Below are 27,463 nucleotides of genomic sequence, written 5' to 3'. Positions count from 1 at the left end.
AAAGTAAATCAAAACTCAGCTTTTATTGCTGGATGGCAAAAAGTGGCAAACGTAACAAAAATCCCAAAAAACTTACATGACCAGGCAGCCGGCACACACAGCATAAATGAGAGTAGATCACAACACAGACACAAAGAAACACAGGGCTTAAATACATAGGGGGAGCAATCAGGGAATGGGTAGCAGGAGGGAAACACAGCTGGGGCAAATCAGGCCTAACGAGACAAGGGGAAGCAAAACCAGACACATTAACATCAGACATGGACTTTCAAAGTAAAACAGGAAACATAACACAGACTCACAGGCAGGCACTATAACAAAGGGAACAGACACTGACTGGACGTGGGGAGACAGCAACTATGGAACACAGACAGAAAACCAGAACACTAAAACTCTAACCAAACCCCACCCAGAGAACCTTAACTAAGAATAATCCTAAAACCCATAAAGCAAAGCTAGAATATAATGAAATAACAAAATCAAAGAACCAAAAACACAAAACACTGGGTCAACGACCCAGGGACCCTAACAGTAACTGTATTCCGTTACAGGTACCGTTTAAAAAGGTGGTATTTAGAATACAGTTACTTTGTTGAAATAAATGGATTACACGGCGGTACTTTCCTGTTTCATATTGTGGCGGGTCAGGACTGTTTCGGTTCTGTTTGACAGTAGTTCCAGGCGGCAGCGTTGCGGTTGCCATGGTTACAGAGTGACGCTCTCGCTCTGCGTGTTTCCTGGGTGAGAGAGCGCCTTTTTGTTGTTGTTGTTGTTGTGCTAAGCTAATAGGCAGAATGCTACAGGTATAGCTCTAAAGAATGTGGCCTCATGGGCAGTGTAGTCCGTGCTGCAGGGAGAATGGACTGCCATACTCGTTATGTGTCTGTGAGCGCGAGGTGGGAGAAAAAGGAAAGTTGAAAGGTACGAGTTGTCATCAAGCAAAAACGGGAGCTGGAAGCATGTAAATGTAATAATAACCACTGCAGCCAAGAAGAGTGCCTGACGAGCCCAGTTGTAAGTAAGCTATTAAGACTCGACTGTAAGCTGTGCTCGTGTTTTCCTCCGAAACAATAAGTTCCGTTGCAGCAGCCTTTCAACGCCTCTCTCTGTCTCTCACAAGCAGAGTTGACCCACACAACAAAGTAAAGCTATTTTTTGGCTAGGAGCCCGACAAGGAACCCGACGTATTAGCCAGAGGTCCCTTTACCTCCAGTAATAGTAATAAATCACACAGCAATAGTACATTCACGTTGTTGTAAAATGCATGATAATATGTTAAGTAATCCAAAGTATTCAGAATATGTTACTCTCATTGAGTAACGTAACGGAATACGTTACAGAATACATTTTAGGGCATGTATTCTGTATTCTGTAATGGAATACATTTTAAAAGTAACCTTCCCAACACTGTATGTAATGCATCCCAGACTCCAGAATGTTTCAGAACCCCTGCACCAGGCAAATTAAATATAATGCATTTGGTGATATTTATTTTCAATGACATTCTTTAAGTGAAGCTACAGTCGCTGTACAGCTGAGTGGTATCTAAGAGTAAGGCAGAAAAAGAGTTTCTAAAATGTGGAAATAAAAAACTACAAATTTGTCCAAGCATGTATGGAACATCTTTAGTGAATATGGATGTAATCTCTTAAAGTAGCATGCTTGTATTAACACCGTTGCGTAGGTGTACAGGTGCAATGTGCAATTCAATGTGTTTGAATATTCAGTAACACCTGTAAGTATGTACGTGTATGCTTGCACATCTACCTACAATGGAACCAGCATGTTAGTGTCTATGTAAGTGTGTCTGAGTATTGTGTGTGCTCACAGTTGTCAGCATTCAGGCAATGCCTCCAGATGCAACCCAAGGCTGGAGGTGAGAGACAGCTATTCAGCAGCAGACACAAGCTCCCTCCGGACTAAATTAAGGTGACTCTCCACTGACTCACTGTAATCATACAGGCAGAGACCTTAACAGAACATGGGTGGACAAGGATGCAGACAAGGATTTGGAGGATTGTTGTTGTGCAGAAGTACAGAGTAAAAAGAAAACTTTCAAAACAGTGGCACTCTGCTCTCGAAAAGATCTCTTCACTTAGCGATGTTGGCACAGATGCAATGAACCATAGCAGAAAATGAGCTAAAATTCATCCAGAATTAAGGTGTAATGCCAAAATGATTTAAAATGTCGTGTGTTTACTGGGGCTCCAGCTATTACTGCTCTCACAAAAGCCCTCAAGCCTTTAGGTTAGGATGTTACAGGTGTATGACACCTGTAACAATGTAGCGCTTAGTTTGTGAGGTTACTACGGATTGCTGCGGTTTTAGCTTTTGCTTTCAAGCTCAAATTAACTGATTTGATGCATCTTGTGACATGAGTCTTGTTTCGTAATTAACTTCTGACGTCCAGCTGGGATGGGCTCCTGTCATCCTGAATTGGATAAATGGAAGAAAAGGACTGTTAGGAAATGTTCCTGCGTCCAGGATTTCTGCTACAGAATCACACTTTTTAATGCAATGTTACCTGAAGGCCAGATCATGACCAGTCAGTGTTTCTTTTTACTTAAAGTACTCTTTTAGTACTAAAGTTAAAAGTTCTCTTTTAATAATGTGATGGTCCCCAACAGATCCCTGAGCAAATAGCCCAGAAATATCATTCCAAACTATTAGCTCACCTAAGTTTGACAGGGTGACAGTTCTCTTGCTATATTCACTCTAAAAGACTCAAACTCTCTTTGATGTTTTTGTACAGTCAGAGTAGTCAGGTTTGACTTTTTTTTTGGTTCTTTTTTTTCTTCAGTTTTACGCACTTTCCGGTCTTTTGTTCCTCTGTCCCAACTTTGACACCTTTTGGGATCAAAATGACCACATATTTAAAAAACAACAACAACATGATATATTTTCAGAGTTTCATATGTTGTCATTCTACTATGGTCAGTTAGATGTAGTGTTTAAATAATCTGCAGAGCATGCTATTTGACTTTTAGTTAAAGTTTACACATCTTCACAAGTTTTTTGGAAATAAGAATGTAGTTACTAATAATTCTGCAAGATAATTCCATAATTCTAGATAGTTTATGTTGTCAAATTATTTGCAAAAGAGTGTGTACACAGGCTAAAAATGGAAAAGCAGTTTCTCTGAAGAACCTGGGTAGGATTGGGCAGAAATCCTAAAAACAGACCAATTATTAATGACTAATATGTTTGTGTATCCAAAGCCCGACATGTTTTTTGATTTTGCTGTTCAAAATAAAAACAAAACAAAACAGTAAATTACTTTATCTTAACTTAATCTTATGTAAATGGTCACCGAAACACCAGATAAGTTGTAATCAACAGTTGAAATAGTCCCAAACAAATAGAGTTTTTTACTTTTAACATCGGTGTTCAGCTGTTTTGTTTTGTGGATCTACAATATACATTTGTTGCTTATACAACATGACTCCAGTAATCATTGTCAGACTTCTACAAACGACTTTCAGTGACATCTTATGGCCATTGGAGATAAAGCAGACAGACAGATGTCACAGAGACAGAGAGGAAGAGTTAGACAGGCAGGCAGACAGGACGGACGGTGGGCTGGTGTCTAACACGGTCTGATTTGGAGACCAGCCAACTAGGGGGAAACTGTCAAACACTGGCAGGAAGCTGCTGATTAATCTGAGCAGTGATGGAGAAAAACCCCCAGAGAGAGCTGAGAGGGAGTGAGAGAGGGAGAATGAAGGACAGGAGAGGAAGAGAGGAATCCAGCAAAACATGACGAGGTGTGAAAAAGGAGAATGACAGAGGGCAAACTATCCACTGTTATGTTCTAGATATTTTTTTAATGATTTTTATAGAATTGATTCAGTGGTGCCGCTCATCCAACACTCCTGCCAATACAGTGGATTGAATAGAAATTGAACTGAGCAGAACGACTGAGGAGCGGATTGAAAGTGGAATATTAAAAGACAAGGCAGACGGGATAGAAAGGCAGTGATGAAAAGAAGACGGCTGTAAAAAGATGGAAAGGTGTGAAACAAAAAAAGGACAAAGTATTTGGAGGAAATTTGATGTGGAGAATGTGAGAATGTCATGAAAGGTGTGAGATATGACAGGACGAAAGGAAGTTTGGTGTTCTCTCAAACAGGTTTGCGCTTCACTTTGGCATATAGTCAACCACCAAGCAACACTTATTTTGACAAAACAGCAGTTTAAAAAAGAAGATAAAAAAAGAAAGAAAATGATTTGCACTCCTCGCTCCTGCCACCCACACTGGATTTGGGTGGAAAACTGGATGTGTGACAGGTAAACCTGGGCTATTTAAAGAATGGGCACCAGTGTTTCTTTCAGTTTTGATCGCCAACCAAGTATCTATTCATTCCATTACCAACGATTACTCCGATCCAATTCGCAGTGGCAGGTAGTCTAGAAGTCCTGCTTTGCTGTCATGTCCTTCCGGGTAAATGGGATGTGCAAACACTGAAGTGTGTTGTGTGTCTGCCCCAGGGTCTACCCCGATCCTGCAATACCTTCACAGAGCATGTATATCAAATGATTGAATCAATTCCACACTTCAATAACTTTGCTCGTTTCAGCTCAAAGATGCGGTTTATCTCTAAGATAACTCTAGACAGCCAGTGTTCGTGGTGCTGTCTTTATTTTTCCCTGGGCAAACGTGATGGTGGCTGAACTTACTCTTCTTTACAGTTTGCGGCGGGAAAAAAAACTGACCACTAGCTCCCATCCAGCTCAATAATATTCAATATTTGCTGCATTTCTCTTTTCTTATTTACTGTTTTGGAGAATAGAGCTATCAATATTTGATGTGAACTGAATGGTGAATGTGTTTGTGGAGTGAGCTCTGCCTTTGCAGAAAGGAAGATAAAAATGTTCAGCGTCTGTCCAGCTTACCAAATATGACAAAACTCTTTTCAGGTTGATCTGTTTCCTAAACTTGGCCTTCATCTTTTGTATATCTGCTCAGGATATTACCCACCTTTGGTTGCATCGTGGAGCTTATCATTCTGTAGAAACTAACAGCAGGTGAATTTAGCTATGTGTAGAGATAAGAGTAGGTGGACAAAAGGCTCCTGTGTGTTGTCGGTGTGGCAGTGGAGATATTTCACAGCGGCTTGAAATACAAGCAGCAGCCTCCGTGGCTGAAAAATGAAACCAATGTGTAACTGCCAAAAATCTAAACTAAAAAACCTGACGCCACAGATCATTTTCAACAGCTAGCAAGGCAAACTGTGTGTCAAATTACACTGGGCAGCCACGGCCAGTTTGAGGTGCTGATGCATGTAGCTGTGGCTACTTGCTGCTAATGTGAGTCACTGAATGTGAACTCATATAGGTAACGTCCTTTTAGAGCATTAGCATAATCAGATAAAACGCTAAAACTAATTAAACTGTAGCCTGCTCAGGGTTTTGTTGTCTTTTTGACAAATGTAATTGCGTTATTTTGTTTATGTGTTACTTCAGCACTGATTAGCAGATGTCTATGTCCATACGACACGCCTGTAGTGTCTGTGGATGTTCCTTTTGAACCAAGCTAGTGTTAGCTAATAAAATCATCCATACATTCTCTTAACTAATTCAGAATCTGTGGGTGGGCTGGGCATTGTCCCAGCTGTCATTCGGCAAGAAGTGGAGTGCGCCGTGGACAGGTCATCAGGACTAACACACATCCAGACCCAGAACCTTCTTAAGTCAGCAGTAATGAGCACTGTCCCTCATGATAAAATCCAAACTGCCACAAATCCAAACTGCCACAAATCAAGGTTTCACAAGGGTAGCCCCCCCCCCCCCCCCCCAAAAAAAACATTGGGCAGTGTCCATCTTCTATATACAGTCTATGTTCACACACACACAAAACATCAGTGCTGCTGGCTGCCAGATGCGCAGATAGCTTGCACAGACAACATGAAACAAGCAATCTCATTTGTGTGGTCATCATCCACAGTTAATAACGTTAGGATTAAAGATCAAATGATAAATCAAGAGTTTCACTATTTGTATCTTTTGGTTCTTCATTCTGAGGAGCATCTTGTAGTGCAATGCAGTGTTTTCTATGAGCACCTAAAGAAAGAATGGCACAAAGTAGCTCCCGTTCAGACATTTCGCTTTAGCGAGAGCTCAGGTTGACAGTAATGGGTGCATCATCACCTGTGAGTGTTCATTTGTATGCACCATGTTGTACCGGCTGTGGAAAAAAAAAGATTTTATCTTATGGTTCAATGTTGAGATTCACTCACTATCTGAATTTTTAAACATTTAAAGTTTACAGAAACTATTGACAGAGGAGAAGTCATTTTTTCAGCTCCCTGTTTTCCTCGTCTTTTCCTTTCGACCTTGGCTATGTAAAACAGCATTTTTTATTCCCCATTTATGCCATGTTTTCTTTATTTAAATACAAAATGGCCACAAATTTTTTCAGTCAGGCTTTTTAAGATTGCTCCTTCTCAGTTGTATGTTTCTTGGCATTCTGCATTGCAACTTACGCATCCACTCACATTTGGCTGATGCAGAAACAAATAGAATATATTCTATAAACAGAGAGAGAGCGATTCACAATGTCTGCTCTCATAGGAATGTGTTTTCTTCTCTCTTCACTGGTCATCGTCTGGTTCAGATAGGCTTTCATTACACTGTCATTTGTTTCACCTCTCTCCCTTCAGAAAATCACATCCAGACAAACACAGAATTCCTTTGAAATGGCACCGCAGCCATCAGCGACTCGAGAGATTTGCAATTCAGATTCAGATCATTGTGGCAAGAGAAAAGGTTTAAATATTAAATATCCAAAAGTCCAAACCTGATCCTGGTTGATTGCATGTCATGTCAACTGTGAGTTTCCTTTAATTACTTATTTAGTGTGTCGTGGGTGACTCACCCTGATGTAGCGCCACGCTGATGCAGAAAGTAAGGGCCCCCCCCCCCCGAATGCACTACAAGAGATCACCTGTCGAGGGACTCGATGTTCTCTATTCTGATCTAAATAGAGGTAGTGCTCCTCTCGTTGTCAGGCATTTTAATGGTGTCAGCCCACACACAGATGTGAGCGTATGTGACTACATGCATAAAAACACTGTATCATTTTTATAAATAGACCTGCATGCAAAAGGATGTAGAGGGATTCAGTTTAACTCATGCTGGGTTCATCCTCTGAAAAAATAACTGCAAAAACAATACAAGTGAAGTCACAGAATATTTGATTTTTAAAATTTTATTTTTATACATGATTGAAATGATTAATTAATCACGTGACATGACTTTGTATTTCTTTTTATTTGGTCAACTAACTACTTGCTACATTGTGCAATGTGTCTATAGCCAGTGGCCAAAAACTCCAATCATCAAATAGCCACTTGAAGCTGGTCCAAAAAATTAGTCAATTCCAATAGACTGATGTCAAATGGACAATTTTACAGCAAAAAATAAATTTTCAACTTGGTCAAAACTGTACAGGTATTATTTTTTAATAACCGACTTGAACCCGAACCACACAGAACTGGATCTCGTTTGTCCAAAGATAAATGTAATTTGTTCCTTATCATATTTTTGGTGAGAAATGATATTTATCCATGAGCAGGTATCTGTGTCTGTGCAATGCATCAACACAGTCACTGTGCATTTTCTTTTTTGGCATGGACCGTAAAATGGTGTAGACACTGCATCGGCACTAAACACGCACAAGAGGCATCCGTGGCAGTACCATTTGTAAAAGTATCTGGGAAGATGAAGCTTTTTAAACAGATTTCCATCTATTTTACCTTAACTGAGAGGAAACAGTGAACAAAAAGAGAAAAAAATAACAGAAAAGAGATGGAAGAAAGTGAATTTCTCTCAAAAATAACTGTGGTAGCTAAACCACCACATTCTGCACTTTTAAAAAGAAAAACAGACCTCAGACATATCATTTAATTTCTGTAGGCTCTTCATTTTTTTTTTTTTTTAAGTTTTATCATTTTATATTTATATATATACAGTGGGGCAAAAAAGTATTTAGTCAGTCACCGATTGTGCAAGTTCCCCCACTTAAAATGATGACAGAGGTCAGTAATTTGCACCAGAGGTACACTTCAACTGTGAGAGACAGAATGTGAAAAAAAAATCCATGAATCCACATGGTAGGATTTGTAAAGAATTTATTCGTAAATTAGGGTGGAAAATAAGTATTTGGTCACCTCAAACAAGGAAAATCTCTGGCTCTCACAGACCTGTAACGTCTTCTGTAAGAAGCTTTTCTGTCCCCCACTCGTTACCTGTATGAATGGCACCTGTTTGAACTCATCATCTGTATAAAAGACACCTGTCCACAGCCTCAAACAGTCAGACTCCAAACTCCGCCATGGCCAAGACCAAAGAGCTTTCGAAGGACACCAGGAAAAGTATTGTAGACCTGCACCAGACTGGGAAGAGTGAATCTACAATAGGCAAGCAGCTTGGTGTGAAAAAATCAACTGTGGGAGCAATCATCAGAAAATGGAAGACATACAAGACCACTGATAATCTCCCTCGATCTGGGGCTCCACGCAAGATCTCATCCCGTGGGGTCAAAAAGATCATGACAACGGTGAGCAAAGATCCCAGAACCACACGGGGGGACCTGGTGAATGACCTGCAGAGAGCTGGGACCAAAGTAACAAAGGTCACCATCAGTAACACACTAAAACGGCAGGGAATCAAATCCCGCAGTGCCAGACGTGTTCCGCTGCTGAAGCCAGTGCATGTCCAGGCCCGTCTGAAGTTTGCCAGAGAGCACATGGATGATACAGCAGAGGATTGGGAGAATGTCATGTGGTCAGCTGAAACCAAAGTAGAACTTTTTGGTATAAACTCAACTCGTCGTGTTTGGAGGAAGAAGAATACTGAGTTGCATCCCAAGAACACCATACCTACTGTGAAGCATGGGGGTGGAAACATCATGCTATGGGGCTGTTTTTCTGCCAAGGGGACAGGACGACTGATCCGTGTTAAGGACAGAATGAATGGGGCCATGTATCGTGAGATTTTGAGCCAACACCTCCTTCCATCAGTGAGAACTTTGAAGATGAAACGAGGCTGGGTCTTCCAACATGACAATGATCCAAAACACACCGCCCGGGCAACAAAGGAGTGGCTCCGTAAGAAGCATTTGAAAGTCCTGGAGTGGCCTAGCCAGTCTCCAGACCTCAACCCCATAGAAAATCTGTGGCGGGAGTTGAAAGTCTGTGTTGCTCGGCGACAGCCCCAAAACATCACTGCTCTCGAGAAGATCTGCATGGAGGAATGGGCCAAAATACCAGCTACTGTGTGTGCAAACCTGGTAAAGACCTATAGTAAACGTTTGACCTCTGTTATTGCCAACAAAGGTTATGTTACAAAGTATTGAGTTGTATTTTTGTTATTGACCAAATACTTATTTTCCACCCTGATTTATGAATAAATTCTTTACAAATCCTACCATGTGGATTCATGGATTTTTTTTTTCACATTCTGTCTCTCACAGTTGAAGTGTACCTCTGGTGCAAATTACTGACCTCTGTCATCATTTTAAGTGGGGGAACTTGCACAATCGGTGGCTGACTAAATACTTTTTTGCCCCACTGTATGTAGAAAGAGAGATGCCACTGGAATGGAAAATTTGATATGCTTACCACAAAAAAGCTTTGGCATTTGACAGAAACATCTCAACAACATCTCAAATCACTTTACTGTGAAACAGCATCTCTACTTTTGAATACCCCCAATTGAACTAGATATGAAGCTCTGCTAATTAATATAGCTTTTTCATGACCACCTGTCAAAAGCTTTGAACAAAATGAACACAGTACTAATAAACGTTGGGGCAGAACTGTGCTGTAACAGCTCTTTAGGAAATGTGTTTGAATGATTTGATCCTAATTGACACTAAAATGTTCATTTTGAGTTTTTTTCTCAAACACTGTAATAAACCAAGAGGTTTATAGTAGGAATGATTCTCTTAGTTTTTGTGGCTAAATACATCTAGTTGGTAAACTGCAAACAACCTCTACTTATCCCGACAATTGTGTCTCAAAATCCCCTTTCCTCCTCCCCCTCCTCCTCCTCTTGAAGATTACCTGGTGTTGAATGAAGAATGAGCTGTGTCAAGCTCACAAAAAAGCAAGTGAGTTAAGCCTCACTTTCCATTCTTCCATTTAGGGCCAGAAAATGAATCTCCAGATAATGCTCACACCTTTGGCCCTGGGAATTGAAAAGTCCCTATGTGTCTGCAGGATCTAAGGCCATACGGGAATGGGAAAAGGGTCCCAGACGCCATTACAACTCATTTAAAGTTAGATTCCCTTTTCCCCTTGAGTGTATGAAAGCTCTTCAGATTGTAGGGATATTAGCTTCAGTCACCACCACACAGGAGGGAAACCTTTTAAAACGATGGAGTACTTGAGATGGGCTGTGAAGTGTTACTGACTTCGTAGTTTTAAAAAGTTGCTTTAAGTTTTAAGGCCCAGCTTCAAAAACCACCCTGTGATAAAAGCACTCCAAAACATTAAGTAAAATTACCAGTGAATAATACTACTCAAAAAGCAAACCTAAATGATTATATAAGAAGCTTTATGTGATGCATTTTCTGATGACTTCCAGGAACTCTTGACTGATGAAATACAACAACGTGCTGCATGATGGAGTTGTGCTTTTTGTCCCACATTTCAAAAGTAAGAGTGGTTGGCTAAACCAAGGCCTATTCTCAGCCACAAATGGTCATATCAGTATTATTTAAAGACAGAACTGACAATTCCCAAACCTACCCTTAAAGTGTACTGATGCTGGGGAAAAAGACAGACAGATTCAGTGTCATATGCATGGCTTCCCAGATGAATGTGGTTTGACAAGGATGACAAGGAGGACGAATATGATGCGACAGAATATTTTTATTACTGCTATCAAAACAGTGCATGCCTGTGCTACTCTTTCGGTCTATGATTTTTGTCCATTGGTAGACATTTGCCTGGCAGCATGATGACATCACAAAATATGATACATGATGATTGCTCTGTGGATATTAATGTCATGAAATTAGATTTACACAATGCTTTTATAGGTGTCGCCTGCATAAGCACTTCAAATGGGTCATTTTAGTAGGTGGTAGGTGGTTGTTAAGCAACTTGATAATGTCAGAATATCTGACACTGATAAGAATCTTTAGAGGACTAAAATGTGCCTGTGCGATAAGTTTGGTTCTGATCATCTAAGAGAAACGGATTTTGTGTAAATCTAGCAACAGACTGATGCATTTAATACCTTTGTGCCACTGCAAACAAAACATGTAAAAGAATATGGCAAGATTTCTTGCTGCAAAATCTGCTGCATATTTCAACATCTGTTAAAGATTGCAGACTATATAAGCATCGTCTATTAGATATTTGCAGATATTGTCATTAAAAAAAACCCTGCATCTTGAATATTATAACCAGATGAAATTTCTTTTTCTTGCTTATTTTTCGTTGTGCAACAGTGAAATTGTTGCTTTTTGCTTTGCAAGTCTTGTGAAATCAAGTTTTACAAGTCTACTGGAGTATTTTTTTTCCTTGGAGAACCTTCACTGGCTGATTGACAGTTTTACTGCACAGAGCAAGGCCTGTAATCCCAGAGGAGCTGCAGAGGAGACAATGTGGTTCCAGTTCTGGAGCTGTTCCAGCAATCATCAAGGGGGAATGTGAGGTGTCTGGACAATAATATGGACAGGCAGTTGTATTTAGCAGCACTCCATCCCCACTGAATGCAATGTGTTTCCTGAGTTGCCTGACGGTTTGCTAGAATCATCAGGCTAACCGAAACTCTCACTCCATTGTCTCACTAAACTCCTCCCACATCAATGTCTTTGCTTAAGCTACCCCCAGAGCAACTCTCTGCTTGACCAGCTGGTATCTGTCAGCTGCCTCCCGAGTCCTACAGGCTAACCAAGCTACCCTTCAAGTCTCACTGTCATTGTCTGCATGAGAGATGATGTCCCCCTTTTGGACAATGGAGTCCCCAGATGGGGCTCTGTCCACCACCCCACCCAGTCTATCCTAGTTCAGTTACACTAAATGTCAGCAAACAACAGCCAGCACCCATTCCCCAAACAGGAGATGCAGAGAAACAACCGTCTTGTCCACTGGGGAAAACCCCAACAGGTAGCAAGCTGGGGGGGGAGAGATGCAAATAAACCCATCAATACCTGCTGCCTCTAACTGAGGTCCAGCTCCACTCCAGGAGACTGATTTCAGAACCCAAGCCATGCATTGAAGTGAGCCCAACTATCACTCAACCTCACAAACCTTTCTGGTGGAAAAGGAGTCCAAGCAAATTTAAAGATGTATTTAAATCATGGTAAGAGCTTCTGGATGTCAATAAAACACTGAACTGTGAGGTCTCTGCAGTTATTGGGCAGAAAGCAAATGATTCAGATACAAAACCTTAGCTTAGATTTTTAATTACATTGTAGAAACATTTATACTTAGGGAATTGCTGCTTTAACATTGTTTTATCAGTGACACAGTTTTTAAAAAAAATCCACATATCTGAGATTTAAAGCGTTTTATTTGAGCTTATTTTTCTTAAAGAAACTGAAACCTTGTGGTGGAGGACTGGAGCCTAATCCCAGCCATAGAAGGATACCTTGGGTAGTAAGAGGCAGGGTACACCCTGAATAGGTTCCCACTCTATAACACAGAGAGACAGACAGACAACCATTCACACTCACATTCACACCTATGGAAAGTTTAGAATCACCAGTTACCCTAACTCCAATTATTGCTTGTCTGTAATTGGAGTTAGGGTAACTCCAAGAAGGTGTATATATATATATATATATATATATATATATACACACCTTCTGATTAGTAGATGACCGACTCTACCTCCTGAGCTACATCTACACCAAAGTTACAATTTACTGTATAACCTGAAGTAAGTAAAAAGCGGAATTTTAGCTTTAAAAACAATGACCAAAAGCACCTGACATTCACTCTGCAGTCAAATGTATCCTATTACTTGCAGTTAATTCGAATGTGTGTCCTAATCTTTTACACAGTGTGTATGTGGTTAAACAGAGAGTCTGTCTCAGGCCTTATACTGTCTGTGTATCCCAGACAGCAGTGTATACTTATGCCAAAAAAGGAAAAAAAAAAGTGTATTTCCTCTGCATGCACATTTCCACACCCTATTTCTGTGTGTGTTCTGTTTGTATATGCATGTCTTCTCAGTCTGTGTGCCCAATCAGCTGTGCAAGGAAACACACCCACTTCACTCTCTTACCAGCCCCGCTCATCCCGGTTGGCTGGGGCCGATCAGAAACACGGCTCCCCGATTGGCCAGCAGCGAAAGAGGCAGCAGTTTGTTGCTGTTGCTAAGATCCTGTTGCTAGGTTCCCGGCTGTTGCTAGGAGACATGTGATGCATTATGGATGGTTGGTTTCCTCACGCAGGAGTGAAACTGAAGGGCTGATGACTGGCACTTCCATCACGCTGTATCGTTTTCTCTCCCTCTCTTTTCATCATCCTCTGTCTTCATCGTGCCGTCATTCTGTCTCTATCATTTTGAAATAAATTCTGACTTACTGTAAGAGCATGACTTAAGTACATGGGCACAGGGTTTACACTCTTAGTGTCTACTTTTAATGGGACTAATACTAAAGAGAGAGAGAGGTCAAAATGAGGATTCAAATGCAGACATAACAAATGGATTCTGCTCAAGTCTACTAAAACTGGAAAAAGACAAAGAAGCAAGCAAGGATCCAAAAAATACAAGGAAAACATAAGGAGACAGACTGCCAAGTAGAGGCAAGTCTATTTATGTATGTATATATATATATATATATATATATATATATATATATATATATATATATATATATATATAACAGGAAGGGCCTGTGATGAGTCCAACCGATGGAAAAACAAGTAGATACAGGCAGAAGGCTTTTCTGATATCTCTAAATTGTGCCCTATATTTTCCTCTGTCCTTCATCCTCTTGCTGGTGACTTGAAAATCACCTTACAGGATGTCTCAATTCCTAAAACAGAGGAGGAGACAGGAAAGATGGAGGTAAAGTGTTTTTAACTTCAACTATAACAGAGGTGAGTATACAAACCCCTCACTATTTGTGTTATGTTTGTCACAAGCCCTCTTACACCCGAGATCAAAAAGTACAGCTGTGGTTGTGCTACAAGCAAACAATTTACGATGGAGATGCACCACATGTCACATTTAATTGACATTACTTTAAAATAAGCCTCCAGCAGGGGTGTCAAGGATGTTTTGATAAATGTCGATGCCTTGTGTGTCTTCCTTGCATCCTCTGCTGGTGGGAGTCACTAAGACACTAGGAGAGGCGGCAAGGATAGAGGATTCACAAACTGAGAAATAGAACAAAGGGGAAAGGGGATATGAAAAAAAGCTAAACACTGAGAAACAGTAAAGGATATTAAATTAACGAAAAAGTTAATTTATTATCTGCACAAAATTGGACACCATGACGCAGTACAATATTTGCACTGCTCCTTTGATTAGTTGATTATGTTGGACACTGGTAACTGAAGGACTACTACTCAAACGGATCCATGTCCTCTTCTGATGGAGAACATCAGGAGAGGACATGGATCTGCAAGAAAGTTGTAATTAGTAGTAACTAGTGGATTAACTAACTGAATAAATGAATTGGCAGGAATGAAAGAAATAGGAGGAGGGAATGTCTTCTGAATTAGACTGAAATTCTAAATTTGCTGGCAAAAATCATCCCACCAACACGGTGCTGGCGACCAGTCTAGAACCAGATCTATTCATTCCAACCTAGAAAAGACGACCAACATGGATCCACAAAATTACCGAGTGTGGGGTGGCTGCGAAAGTCTTAATCACCGCTAACTCTTTAGTTACTTGATTAGTTTATATTACATGATAGAACATCGTGGCATGTGACCTATCTGTGGAACACTATTTATCACTTCTAAGAAAGCCTATTCGAGTCCTGCACTCTTTGCAAGATAGTAGCGCCGGCTTCGTGCTTCAAATGTGAAGTATAAAATGAGCATTATTACTTTCGGGTTGTAAGTGCACAGAGGTGCAGCAGCCAATTTTTCCCTCACTCCTCAGAAGACATGCTAGGTCACTCTGCATCAAAGAGCTGCCTCCCTGCCTGATCAAAGACTGTTCGACTGGCTTGATGGACAGTCAAAAATAGTGTTCTCACATCACCTCCACTTTCCCCTGACAGGTTTTCATGTATATGCTCATCAGATAAATTAGATTTTATGCATAAAGTATATATAGAAATGCTGGAGCAACTGTGTATAAATAGGATGTCTCTATAAGCATATTATGAACTATTAGATTTTCACATGATAAACTACACTGCATGAAATGACAGGCAAAGGGCAAAAATTGTTTTGCAATAACAAAGGAAGAACAAAAAATGATGCTATACTTGCAGGTTACACGATTGGCTACATTTGAAATGCTTTCACAGTGATAAAACAAGATTCCCTTATATTTATTCGATATAATTTAAATGCCTCTTTAGATATATGTCATTTAAAGGTTTGTATATTGCAGATGTCACCCACTTGATTTCGTCCCACTGTTTCAAAGCTTCAAGTTTCTGATTTTAGCCTTTGATATCTTGATTTTTAAACCAGACACCACAAGCAAGTCTAAGGTTAACTTGACTGAGGAACTGAAGGGCACCACACACTCAAACTCATACAATTTACACTAAATGGTAGCATCTTTTACTAAATATACATGATACCATATTAAAAGAGACTTGAAAGTGGTCGTTCAATTCAGAAACTCATCAGGAAAGCATTTATTAGGGTCATAGGTGAAGTGAGTAAAATATTCTCTATTACTGGATCCTTTTGGACTGGCTTCATGTGTTAAAATGTTTTGGGGGGGTTTGTTTGCCATCTAAAGCCACATTTTTTAAAGGAACTGTTTAAAGGAGCTTTGAGAATCGGTTTTGTGAGATATCGCAAAGAACTAACCTGAACCTTCTCTTCCAAACACAAATGATGTAATCTCAGCTCTCTTCAAGTGTAACAACATCAGTAAAACAATCAGAGTATGTGCTCTGTGATAATGGCAACTTAAGTGAAACAGAATTTCAACAGAGCTTTTCCAGAGATGTATTTCTGGGTAAACAAAAGTGCAACAAATTAGATTCTCATATCAGGATTTTATCTGGATGTGACTCTTGGCATGACAAATAAGCCCAATGATTTTAATTAGATGTGTAAACTTTGCTGTTTCTGGCACATTGGTTGCCAACGACTTTTTAAGATTTTGCTGCCAAAAAACTTCTTATTACCTTAACAAATCACATTAACAATATTTTTTAGCAGGAAGTGGAATGCAGAATACAGGTAATCAGCCTCAAAAATAGCTTAAAAGTGACCCTTTCTCATATTTTTTTCTCACATTCTGTGATACCAAATTAAATTGCTGGCTGCAAAGATGAACCGCATGTAAAAGGACAAAAAAAGAAAAACTTCCATTACATATTTCCTGTGTCCAGGAACACTTTATGAAGCACACCTGGCCATAGGTGTCCTTCCTCCTCCGCAGTGCTGGATGACATTTGCAGTGACAGAAGTGTTTGGTCTGTGGTCTCAGTCTCTCTCGCTCTCTCTCAATACACACACACACACACACATACACACAAACTACCCATATGGCAACAGAGCCACTCAGTCGCAGCTCTTATCTTTGAAAACTACTCAAGTCTGCACATCGAAAATACCTGCTGCCACTGCCTTTGATTCCCAGGGAAGACAGGCAGACACGTGCGTGTGAGTGAGACAGCCTCAGAGACATGTAGGAATGAGGCGAGTGCGAGTCTGTGCATGATTGCCACAGTGGGGAGTATGTCATCCAGTGTGTGTACAGTTGTTAGAAATGTGCAAGCTGCTGGGACATGTGTATGTGTACACGCGTACATGTACGTGCATGCTTGCTTGCGTGTGTGTGTGTGTGTGTGTGTGTGTGTGTGTGTGTGTGTGTACCCGATTCGTGACAAGCCAACTGTGACAGGCTCTAATAGCTCTCAAACACATCCGTCTGAACACACTGCTGCTCATTGTGTGTGTTTTCTCTGTTTTATCTCTGGCTCTGTTATCACTGCAAGTCTTCTCCTCCACTGCCAACACCACCGGAGCGAGACAGATTGAGGAGGAAGTTGGCCGGGAAATGGCATCGATGGAAAGTTCTGCTCTGTGGTGAAACTCTGCGTCTAGACCTTTCTGCAAACATAAAGTACCTGCTTTACAGTCTGACAGCAGAATTGAGCTGGCTAATGAATTGAGGAGGTCTGTTACAGCGAAAAAGGCTCATGGCATATACATATATACATATTAGCCTCTCACTTTTATACACTTTAAAGATTGTCAACGTATAAACTCAGAGACACAGGCCAAATGTGCAAGTAGCTTATTACAACAGGTAGTTACTTTTCCCTTGCATGTAGTGGAGACAGTAATTAGCATAACATAGCATCCATGTAGGAAGGTAGTCAGGGTGGATTAATGAGTTGTTGTCAAAGCATGTTTGCAATTTGTTTCCAGTTTTAAACTGAAAGCCAGCATTTAACCATGACCACTTCTACTAAAAAAACACAAAGCATTTAACCCAAACCTTGACGTCTGACGTGATTTCAAAAAACATCACCTCATAGCTGTCTGTGGTTCTCAGATTTTACCTTCAACACGAGTCATTAGTCTTAATGGGTTTTCCATCCACTTGCTAGAAATAAGTCTGGGCTCGAGGAGTCAGAATTGGGAAAACTTTTCTGAACTCATAAAGATGCCACAGGGACAATCCAGTGTCTAAATGTCAAACAATCTCAATATATTGGATTCAAAACCTCTAAAAATAGTTATACTGAAATATTCAGAATTACTTCTTAAAGTTGCCTTAAAAGTATGCATGACTTTTAACGGAGACAGAGAATACTAAAAGAATCAATACCTTCACTGTCAGAAAAAAAATTTAAAAAAGAAAAGTGGTACTTTATAAGACTTGATAAATTGATAAAAGGAATTTAGTCTTACATTTCTTACCTGCAAAATATACAAACAAATATATAAGACATAAAATCTTCACCTTGCAACATACAGAAGCAAAAATATATTCAGTTATTCAAATCCTTCATGTCCACCGACACAAATCATATCTATAACAGTTCCATTCCCCTCTTAATTCTCCCACGTGCACATGTCAGTTTTGTCCTGCAGCCGCACATCATTTGTAATTATGTAAAACAGTCCGTTCTTATTGCATGGAGGAAAGCAATTTTTCTATGCAAATGGTTAAATTCCCTGTGAGGGCCGCTAGTGGAAGCATGCTTATAAACGTGCTAATGATGAATGACGGCGGGTGATATTGGGGTCACTGCACGTGCGACACTGATGAAAATGATAAACTAAATGCCAGAAGTGTCCTCACAACGAGTGAACTGGGTAAAAGAGATGGGACATGGTGGCGCATTTATTATCCAATTGGGTGAAGCAATAACGAAGAAAGATCAGAGTGATTTGAATCATTTATTTTTTCTTTCATTTTGAATCATTTTCTCTGACTTTGTTTGAGATAATAGTACAAATCCTACACAGTAAATACACAGAGCGCTGCATGCTGAAATTGTGTGTAAACCACTTGACCTGGACTCATTCACCTTTTAAGATTTCTATCAGTAAAAAGAGAAACTCTTGGTTTTCCCAACCCTGAATGTCAAGGTAATGACTTCAGCAGGGGTTCAGCTTGAAGCAGTCTGGTCATGCTTCTCTGACCTCACAAATAATGTTTGTTCAAACTTAATACGATTTATAAAATAATTTTAATTGTGAAAGTGCAGGATTTAATTTTATGGAACCAAATTCCATCATCTTTGTTGTATCATTATGGTCCAGTGAATATTCTTTCGCTATCCGGTCGTAAAGTCTGACGTCATTAGCCATGTCTGGGCCTAAACTCCGCTGCAGGTCCATATATCAAACGATCACTATGGCATTACTGAGAGTTGAAAAACTGTCTAAAGTCTTTAATCTTTAATAAAATGATCAGCGTTCTGCTCTACCAGGTGTAACAATTGAGTTTAACATCCAGGCATCCATGAAAACGGAATTTATGACATTTAACGGAGTTAGAAGTTAGCAGGAAGTTAGCTCGCTAGCTTCTATCTAAATACAATATAGCATGTCCTGATTGCGGGGTTTTGGAAACAAATTAAAACGTACAGCTCTGTTATCACTTCCAACATAAATGAAGACAGAAAGCTAAACAGCAGTGACGTTTGTAGGGTTACTGAAGTTTGGCTAGCTGCTATATAATGATGTGCTACGTGACCGCTAGCGACACAGCTATGTTAGCATAATATAAACAAGCTAACTTTTTTTCCACTTGATAAAAGTTAACGTGAGTGTTCTCGGTGGTCAGGAACAAATGTAATCGCATGGCAGGATGCTGTAAAAGGACCAAACTTCAGCTAGGAGAACAACTGAGATAATCCATCCACAATACGAGGTTAGTCATTCATATACTGCTGCATGGGCTGGGCTGTAGTTACATCATAAGGTTTTAAAAACTGAGCTTAAATAAATGATTAGCGGTAATAAAAGCCGAGGGAGGTCAACAGTGATCACTGACTGTTTTAGGAGCTTTTTGAGATTAAATAGAAGAAAATACATAACATTAAACATGTTAACAACACAAAAGCCATATTAAACGCAGACTACTTTAGGCCCGGAAGTAGGATTTGTCACGTCATCACTTAACGACCGGATTAGTCACATAGTGGTCAGAAAATTAGCATATTTTAGTGCAATGGATATAGCTAGCTGCTTTTTTAAGGCACAGGGATATAGGTTATAGGATTTAGGTTTAAGTTCCAATGCAAGAAGCAACAAAAAATGATTAGGGGATGCAACATATAACAGGCTCTGTGGCGCAATGGATAGCGCATTGGACTTCTAGTGATTCACTTCAGATGTAATTCAAAGGTTGTGGGTTCAAGTCCCACCAGAGTCACTATTTAACTGAGGGACCTACCTGAGGTTCTATCTATAACACAATTACATGACCTTTAATTAGGAAAGAAAAGTCACAGTTTTTCCTTTTGTTTTCTACTGTACCTTTTCTGTTTTCATTACAGAGTGTCCACATACTAATGGATGAACCATTACAGAAACATAAAAAATATTTTGGTAATTACTAATACAGTTACTGTAGCATGAGCCATTGAGTGGTGGTCTAACAAATTTGTTAAGTGTTCAGTTTTGTGACAAGTTAATGCATTGAATTGCACTTTACGCAAGGCTTTAGGGGACAAAATCAAACATAAGCTAAAAGACAGACATTTAACATTGTTACATGCCTGTAGTCTTATAGCATTACATACTGCAAAGGACTGAAGTCTATTGGATTATTCTGCATGTGGATAAAAAACTGTATGTGGATAAATTTTATGAGACCAGCTTGAAATTCACAGTTTCCTTAAATCATAAGAAAAAATACTCAAACTAAGTTTTACATTCATAGGATGGATTAACACTTTTTTTTTTACCCTTGCAAAAGATTTTTGATATCTTCTTACTAATATTACCTTTTTATTAGATTTTCTTAAAGTCTGAATTTGTGAAACAATGCTCTGTCTCTTGAAAATATAAGATAATTATGTTCTGGCTCCTGGATATGTTGTGTTTGAGTTTCTTTGAGTTTGCTGTTTATAAGTCTTATTTCTATTATGCCAGTGCCCCAGTCTCTCCCAATCTTGTCTCTGTGTTTTGTTATCCTTTCAGTCTCTCCAGTCTGTCATGTCTCATTGTCTGTTTACCCCCAGTAGTATTATCAACTTAGTAGTTTGAGTAGTGTTAGTCTGAGTCTCAGTATTTATTTGTATGTGTGTTACTTCCTGTTTTATTTTGATACTCTCTCGTTCTTGCATGTTATATTCAGTTTTGCTTCCCCTGTCATGTCAGTCAGATTCTGCTCAGCTGTGCATCCAGGTGTGTCCACTCTGCCCTAATCTCCTCCTGTGTAAATACCATCTGTGTCTCCCTCTGTTCTCTGTCATGTCATCCACTTGAGCTGTGTGTTTTGCTTGCATTAGTTTCCTTGTAGTTTTCAAGCTTCCTAGTTTGTAGTTTTTACCTCGCTAGAGTTTTTGTATTCCTTATGTTTTGTGTTTATAACCTAAAGCAATAAAGTTGCCTCTCTTAGTTTACCCATGTCTCTATCTGGCAATTTGGTCCTGCCTTGCCTGTCACACAGCCGTACATGACAGGAACACTAAATCTTGGTCTCACAGGAAGCCCTGAAACATTGGTCACAGTACCCAGAGGTCAAGTCATCATGGGCAGTTAGAAAAGTTATGTGACCTTTATAAAGGTACTTAACCCCAGTGAGTCAGTGGCAGACGCCTGTTAGTGTGGGCAGCTGCTAGGTGGCACATTTTACAGCTGTGTTTTTATGCTTGAGATTTATTTTATGTGGCATCAATAAACCCAATGAAAGAAAAACCAGTTAAAACTGTGTTGAAACACCGAAAATGTGTGTGATTGCCATTTGAGGTGAATCGCTGAGAGGAGTCATTCTGTCCACAACATCTCCTATTGATTACTAAACATAGGATATGCAACTGCAAACTGCTCAGAGACTAATGTACAGACAGGGACAAAAATATTTGTGAACTTGAGTAAGCTCTTTCTGAGTTCTTCTTGCAGGAAGAATAAGAGTTGCCCATTAATAGACAGACAGTGTCACTGCCAACAGCGGCTCTGTGGTTTTACAAATCTGGTTGATGATTTTGAATAGCAACATGACTGCTCGCTTTGAGCACAGAAATGGATCCTCATTCGCTACCAGCAGAATGAATGACAACATTTTTACTTGAGGTGTTGAGGGGACTGATAGCCACAGTGGCATGCTCAGGCATCTTGTTTCGATGTTAAATAAAGTGGTCTACTCAGAGTCTCAACGTATAATGCTGCAGTCTGAGGGGAAAAAAAGTCGAGGCAATTATATTTCTGTCCCTGTTTCACTTCTATTGAAAGTTTCCACAGTAATTTATTTTCTGAATAAGTTCCATGACCTCTCAGGCCTCTAAAAACCTGTTTAAATTCCCCATTGTACAATTTATTTCAAATATGCCTATGTGACAAAAGGAAAATAAACATTCATTTTCTCAGTCCTGAAAACTTAATTTTTACAGCAGTAGCAACAATTGACAAGATGGTAATAAAAAATAATGACAACTTTACAACAATTTTTCAGGGCTTCCTAAACTTCCTGTGCATCAAGGACCAAAATTCAGCAGAAAAAGGAAATGTGCATTAGTTAATTACAGTACCAATGCATCATCTACTCTAAAATGATAATTTATATATTTTTAATAATAGAATTTTTCAGGCTTCTTGTTATTTTTGTATAAACTCCAACAATGAAGTAATCAGAACTGTAGAATAAAATGCTCAACTTCTAAACTTTTGACTAGACTAGAATTTTTTCAACTTACCTTTTTTTTAGTATTTAATGCTGTTCAAGACACGGTCAGATCAAACCAGACATCTGTAAAGAACAGACTGTGTTATGCAGAGTTATGCAGACTAGCAAAACAGCAACATTCAGTATAGCAACATTATCAATGCAAACTGATTTACTTTCATCTTGATATAACAAATTATATTTTTCTAAATTATAAAGCAATTTACAAAAACAGATTTTTTTTAATAAAATAGAATAATATTTATTGCCAGTCCATCCATTTATCCATTTTGTTTTCACCCAAAATCAGACTGCATGATGATGGACAAAGCAGTAATTCACGGTATTCCAGACATCCTTCCTGATCCCACATTCTAGTTCCTCTTGGGCATCCTAGGGCATTCCCAGCTTGATGAGATATAATGTCTCCAGCAAGTTCTGGGTCTGCCCAGTGATCTCCTCCCAGCTGGATGTGCTTGGAAAACCTCCAAAGAGATGCACGCAAGAAGCATCCTGATTAGACACCTGAACCACCTGAGTTGACTCCTGGAGCATCACAATGAAGCAGCGGCTTTGCTCTTAGCACCATCCAGGAGTCTGAGGTCCAGCCACCATTCACGATTACCAAGATTGTATGGCCACAGGTCTAACTGAAAAAAGGATGGTTTAAAGGGTTTTGATTCTTCCTTGTTGAAAAATTGCTACCTAATTACAGAGGAGGGGTTAGCATCCCTCTGATCCTGGGAAACAGCCACTGGTATAGTCTCGAAGGGTAAATCGGTTCCAGGTGAGGGGACAGACTAAGAAAAAAATCTCTCAATAATTCACAATTCACAGTTTGAGAACCTTGCTGGGTAGCAGGAAGAAATAACCTCCACTGCCATGTAGGCCCATGGGTTGGATACTATGCAGCCTGGGTGGAAGCCAAAAGCAGGGGTCTTGATGTGCCGGTGTCTTTAACAAACTAAGCTTTTAAACACATCTGCATAGAGGGAAGAAAATGGCACAAGATGGAGTAGTTTATATAGACACTCTGCAACACTTGTCAGTCACACTGGTTGCTTCTGTGACTGGTCAGAATGTGTGTTGATTTGAACTGTGTACTATCTCCTTTCCTTTTCATAAAGGACGGTTCAGTGTATCCTGTGTGGTAATGCAGGAACCAATGAGGTATCTTTCCTTTGTATTTGGAGAATTCGAACAGCTCTTACTGTGCCACGGACACAGTACCTCTATTATTTCACTCACTCATTCCTAAGCAAAACTGACTTTTCAAAATGCAATGAAGGCGATGCATAAAGGTGGAGACACAGTGGATATGAACTGACAGGACAAATGATGAAAAATGCCATAAACCAAACCATCATAAGCAATGCTACAGCACAACAAGCATGTGCTGTTTGGGGCTGTATGATGGAGACAATAGCTGGCTCATCTATCTCACATCAATCCCCAACAAAGTCCCCCCATTATCAGTTTTCTTATCTGCTTATCTGACTGGTTGTAAGGAGCCGGAGTCTAACTCTGATGATATCGACTGAGAGGTTGCCAGTTTGTCACAGACAGACAAGTAGTCGTTCTCTGACATTAACACGTATAGTGAATTCATAATCACCAGTCAACCCAACTGGGGCAGTATTCACTGATACCAAAAATCTTTTGGATCTATAGAGCTGGCAGCATATGAATGGAGGTCTCAGGATAATTATGGCATTATTCATTAAACTGTGTGTTCTATTACATATTCTGAATTAGGGTAATAACCTTTAATTCTTATTACAACAATAGCCCTCATTTATCACATAAGATACACTTGGTGTTACTTGGTGTTCAGGATTGAGATCAGTTCAGATTTTGGCAGAATTATGAACAAAAGTCAAAGAAATCAATTCAATAATTAATTAATCAATGAATCTTAATCACTAGTTCTTTTACCCATATAAAACTTTAAAATGTCCACATTATGAGTGAGTCAAAGATCTTGGGCTTCAGGCAAACAAGTGAGGGACGTTCTTTCCTAACCTTTTATTTAACACCAACAACACTTTTTATTACTTTTGGACAACGGAGATGATCTTCTCCATTCAGTTGCTCCCTTTAGGGGTCACCATATCATCTCACAATATCCCTGGCATCCACGCCATCATTCTTACGTCCTCCTGTCATGATCTGGAGTTTGTGACTCCATGTTTATGTTTTAGTAGTTATTATTATTCTGGGTTTTGTTTTCATGTTCCTATGTGTTCCCCAGTCTGTGTGAAGTTTTTGCGTTGTGTCATTGGGTGTATGTGTTTCCTGTTTTATTTTGAAGGTCTGCGTCTTATGTGAGTGTTTTCAGTTTGCCTCCCTAGTCTCGTCACGTTAATCACTCCCAGCTGTGTCCCCCACCTGTGTGTGATCTCCCTGTGTTCTCTGAGTGTTTTTATGTCTTGTCTTCTGTCTTAGTCGTTGCTGGTTCGTCTGTGTTGTTTCCCCTCGGTCTCCCTGCGTCTCTCCGTATGCATTTCCCCGGACCTCCCTGCATCTTCGTTTCTGGTTTGTTTTGTTAGTTTTACCCAGTTTAGGTTTCCGGTTTCATGTTCACCCACCATTGCTGTTTGTACCCACTCCTGTAAATAAATACTCACCTGCACCAGAGCTGCCACCTTTTGGGTCCTTTCTACAACTCCACACGTCTGCCACACCGGACGTGACAATTCCTCCATTATATCTACAAATCTTCTCTCTGATCTTCCACCAGCATCCTCTGTGTTTGTCCAGATCATCTCAGCCTTTCCTCATATGCCTTTATGTCTCCACCCACTCCACTCTGTCACCAGTGCAAACAGGAAGGGGCTCAGAGCTGATTCCTGATCTACTCCCATCTCTAGCTTGAATACACCTGGCACTCATCTATTGTGGTCACCAATGTTCCCTCTAAGCTGCGCGCGTGCGCAATTGCGCACTGCTGGCACGGTCTCTGAGCACAGAAAATCTGCGTTGCGCACAAATTTTTTTAAAATTAAAACTTTAACAATTCTGTTTTGCAGTGTTAGTCAGTAAGTGACTGGCTGGGATTAGAACGATGTCACCTTCTCCCATAGTCCAGCCAATAATGCGATTCGCATTCGTATATACGCAGCTAATCAACACCGTTGACAGGCTATGACAGCGTCCTTATGTGCCGACACCGGTGTTTTAGCTAGCAAAGCGGCGTGGCTGATGTGGAGTGAAGTCACGTTAATGACAACGTTTACAACCATTGGAGATGTGAGCAGGACAGACGGAACAATTGACAGAAAAAGTGTGGACTTTATACCAGTTTTTAAATTGTGTTGATAGGCCACGTAAAACCAGAGTTATGATAAAAATATACGCAATGTTTGGTTTTCTTCCTGAATATTATCGTTGTTTATATTTACTGCGGGAAGAAACGGTAAAAACTGTGTTTTATAAGGAAAACGCTCGAAAGCACTCTCCACCTGTGAGCGAAAACAACGCCAAAAAAACCCCACTCTTTCCTATTGGTGGAAAAATGTACCATGTTGACCAATCAAAAAATTATATGGCAACATGGCATTTAGTTGTTTAGGAAGGGGGGAAGTTTTAGGAGTGACAGCGGTGTTTTGAGATGTGAGAGATTTGCGACGTTTAGCGCAAATCTTGTGATGTTAGTGTGTAGTGTAGTCAATAGTTTTGACTACACTACACACTGTGTCAGAACAATGAGGCGACTACTGAATGTTACAGGTGTTACGGGAGTGATACATCTCCTGTTGTCAGGCCTGCAGGTATCAGGCTGTGGTTCTCCTTTATCTAATAGTAGACATAAACTATTTTTTGGAGTGGCACAAATAATTTGTCTATAAATAGTTGCTGCAAAAAACTTTGTTGTTTGCATAACTCAGTTACTTTTTGAAGAAGTAACTATATAATTAATTGCCCAACATTGGTCATTATTTACTGTACTTTGCAGACAGAGAGTTACAGGACTCTCTCCCAGACCACAGACTCATATTCATGATACAAGTCAGAGCTTTATAAAAAAAAAAAAAAGAAGAAAGAAAGAAAGCTGTGTTTTCAAAATTGGAGTTCAGGTTATTTTTACTTCCAATAGTGTTAACATACTACACAGGTCAATGACTAGATTTTACATTTTCATTGTAAGTGGGCTAAAGCAGTTAATTAAAAGTAGTCTAACATAAATGCTGTAATTTGATTATTTTAATAAAACCATGTAACTTGGATCGATTCGATGCTGGCGTGACCACAGTGCACATGTCTGCTGTTGCTCACAGTGGTCCAAGGGACCGCTCAGTGAGTTTGTGTGTTCGCTCAGACACATGAAAAATTAGAGGGAACATTGGTGGTCACCCAGGACACGTGCAGAGAAACATTTCTAATTCCCTGTGTGAACAAATATACTTAGAGCTGTTCTCGTGTTAATGTTGATTCCAAATACATGATAATACTATGTGTGAACAGGCCCTTTGTAGCTACTATCAGGCAAACCAAATCTCAGGGACTAAAATGTGTGCACATGTATTCAAACTGCAAGGTGTCTACAGTAGAAGTTGCCATCTATGAAAAGAAAAACTTAGACGGTCTAAATCTACTCATATGACTCACTATTGAGAGAAAAGCAGCATCTTGCTAAATCGATTTCCCTACTTCCTACTCTCTAAGTCAACACTGCAAGAAAGCAACACAAGCTTATGTACTGAGAACGTTTTCCCCCCCCACAATCAATAGCAAGCTGCTGTTTCACCTGAATAAGCACTCAAAAAGCTGATCATCCACCCAGCTTCTTATCAGGAGATGCTGGATGAATAATAATGCCAAGTGATGATGACGCTGAATGAAAAATGCGATTCATTTTGGCGTCAAAATGTCTTTGTAATGAGAGATTGTCAACATGAAGGAGATGAGGTTAAAAACAGCTGGACAGGTATTAGGCTTAAAAACAGCTGCACAAAAAACTTATGTTTGAAGGAGTGACAGCGGTTCTTCCACAGTGCTAAGAAAG

The 27,463-nt window shown here is 39.8% G+C and overlaps 1 long non-coding RNA gene across 1 annotated transcript; it reads left to right on the top strand.

Moving 5' to 3' along the window:
* Positions 1 to 707: 707 nt before the first annotated feature.
* On the top strand, positions 708 to 17,152 carry LOC309694079. Its single transcript, XR_014272788.1, has 3 exons — positions 708 to 1,014; positions 1,831 to 1,929; positions 17,108 to 17,152. It is a non-coding gene; the product is annotated as an uncharacterized lncRNA (long non-coding RNA).
* Positions 17,153 to 27,463: the final 10,311 nt, after the last annotated feature.

Source organism: Aulonocara stuartgranti (genome assembly GCF_965226115.1).
Source record: "Aulonocara stuartgranti genome assembly, chromosome: 18".
In the NCBI taxonomy this organism is placed as follows: Eukaryota; Metazoa; Chordata; class Actinopteri; order Cichliformes; family Cichlidae; genus Aulonocara; species Aulonocara stuartgranti.
The sequence above is the reverse complement of the archived record's forward strand: the minus strand, read 5'-3'. Positions and strand labels throughout refer to the sequence as shown.